A 2,500-nucleotide genomic window follows, 5' to 3' on the forward strand; every position below is an offset into this window, starting at 1 on the left:
AGAGAAGAGAGGAGACGAGAGAGAAGAGAGGAGAGGACAGAACATAGGAGAAGCAAAATCCCATTTCATCACATTTGTTGCCACCTATTTCTGAAGAAAATGGTGAAAACGACATACCCAAACTAAAATGCTTACTGTTGCTCAACCGAATGGGTTACAGACAACTGCCTGACCATTTCTGAAAGGTAAGACTTGGAAGTTTCTGTTCCAAGTGTCAGAATGACTCTATGTGTTACTGACCCTGAGTAACTCCAGCTCAAACACAGTGGTTGATTCTCGCCTACAATAAAAAACACTTTTAGAGTGTAAACAGTTACCTGTGGTTGTTGTATTTATGGCTAGAACCCCAATGGAGACATAGCCACAGGCCTTACCACATCCCAACTCAAAGGAGATGAAAAAATACCAAAACATGAGTATTTGGCAGTGGTTTTTGTAGGGAGATACCTAGGCGGATTTCCAAAAAGCCATTTGGAGACTCCAAATGGACACCTGGTAACCAGATGACTTTAGAGGTATATGATATATTTTTGCTTTACTTTGTTTCAACAATATCACATAAATTACTCATAAAAACAACTTTGTTGTATTTTAGATTTTTTCTTTCCCCCTAATCTCTTAGTTACCCAAAACCTCTCTAAAAGTGTCCAAAAGCAATTGTGATTTGTCAATGATGTCATAAATCCTACTGTAATGGATGAACGTTATAGTGACTAGAGGTTCCTATCACTATGTTATGCTGACATGTAGTGCGCATGCCTGACAGAGTCGCACAGTGTGACGTAAGCGGAACACCAGTCAGTTGTGGTCATGATGAACATGCCTGAAGTCGCAGTAAAAGATACACTGAAGCAAAACTCACGTTGTTGGCTCATTCTGTTTAGGTAATTATATTTATGCCGGTTAGATAGACATCTACCGACATTACACAGACAGTTTCAGGAGAAGTGGGAGAGGGATTATTTTTTCGTGGAGTTCAAAGGGAATGCCGCCTGCTTCATTTGCAAAGAGAAAATGGCCGTACTAAAAGAATATAACCTGAAGCGACATTATTCAACTAAACATGCAGAGCAGTATGCAAAGTACCGGGGAGATGAGAGGGACAGACGCGCTGCACAGCTAAAGAAAGAGCTGTCAATACAACAACATCTCTTCCAGAAGGGCAGAAAAGGAGGCTGATGCAGCAGTTGAAGTAAGTTAGGTGGTGAGTGAGATGATCGGATCATCACAAATATGACTGTTCGGTAACAAAATTAGTGTTTACTTGACAAATTGGTTTGGTGTGAGCAGTTTTATTTGAGAAATGCTATCTTTTTCAGAGCAGAACGTTATGTTTTTCTCTTCTTTTTAACTCATTGAGTGCCAGCCACTTTTGGAGAACGGACGCTCCCAGTGCCAGAGTTTCAGAGCGTTTTCAGTGATTTCTCGAGGCCCACAGAATATTGTGTGATATTACTATGTAAACACCGAACATGCACAAAGAACGATGAGACTCTATTGTATCAGCAGCAAAAAAAAGTTTATTGATATCATTTTCCGTTCTTTAGTTATCAGCCGGAGAAGATAGGTCAAAAACAGCAAATACAGGCGTTTCCATCTAGAAGCTGAGTTATTGAGCCTTTTGTGAAATATAGCATTTCAAGCAAATCACTGACTCTGAAGCTAATATTTTCTGACCTGAAACATCTGAACAGTAATTTCCTTCAATATAACAGCACCCCCACCCCCCTCTACTGCAAACTCCTCCTCCGTGGGTGTGTCTCTGGTGGCTCGCTCGCTCTGAGTGTTGCTTGTGTCAGGCGAGTCTCTGCTGCCTGGATGGCGGCCGCTCGTCGGGGCAGTCTGGATCGGGCTCGCTCATTTCTGGGGTTTCGGTTGTGAGCTGGGATGAAGCTGCGTCCGATTCTGGGCTTTCTGGGCTTTCTGCTGTGCATTTCAAAGTGTGCTGCACCCAGAGTCTATTTTCGGAGCCCCCCACCGTTGTGCGCCGGCTCCCAGCGCGACAGCGAAAAGCATGACATGAGAATGGTTTCATCACGGCTTTTTCTGCTGTTTTTACTCAACTTTCTCTAATCTGGAGAGCACTGTCGCCACCTAATGGGTCGGTAAAATAGGTTATACACATTCAACATGCCCCAAACTTTTACAGGAGATATATTAGGCTTTGATCCACGTCCCACCGTCAAAAAACGCAAGTGACGACTTTAGTCGTCATTGGCACTGAACGTTACTTTTTCAATTGACGACTTTAGTCGTCATTGGCACTCAATGAGTTAATGGCACATTTCTCATTTAATGACATGCTTGAAAATAGATCGCTGTTAGGTGAAAACGTAACTCCAGATGGGAGGATTTTCCATGCTTTTACCTCACTTGAAGGATTTAATTTGTTTGAGAAATCTCAACTACTGTTTGGCAGATTAAACCCTGTCAAAACCTTTCAGGTTGAGTCCAGAACACACGGCGGTCCAGCTAAACACAACACTGCCTCTCTGTGTTT

Source organism: Poromitra crassiceps (assembly GCF_964638095.1).
Source record: "Poromitra crassiceps genome assembly, contig: HAP1_SCAFFOLD_130, whole genome shotgun sequence".
NCBI classification, from domain to species: Eukaryota; Metazoa; Chordata; class Actinopteri; order Beryciformes; family Melamphaidae; genus Poromitra; species Poromitra crassiceps.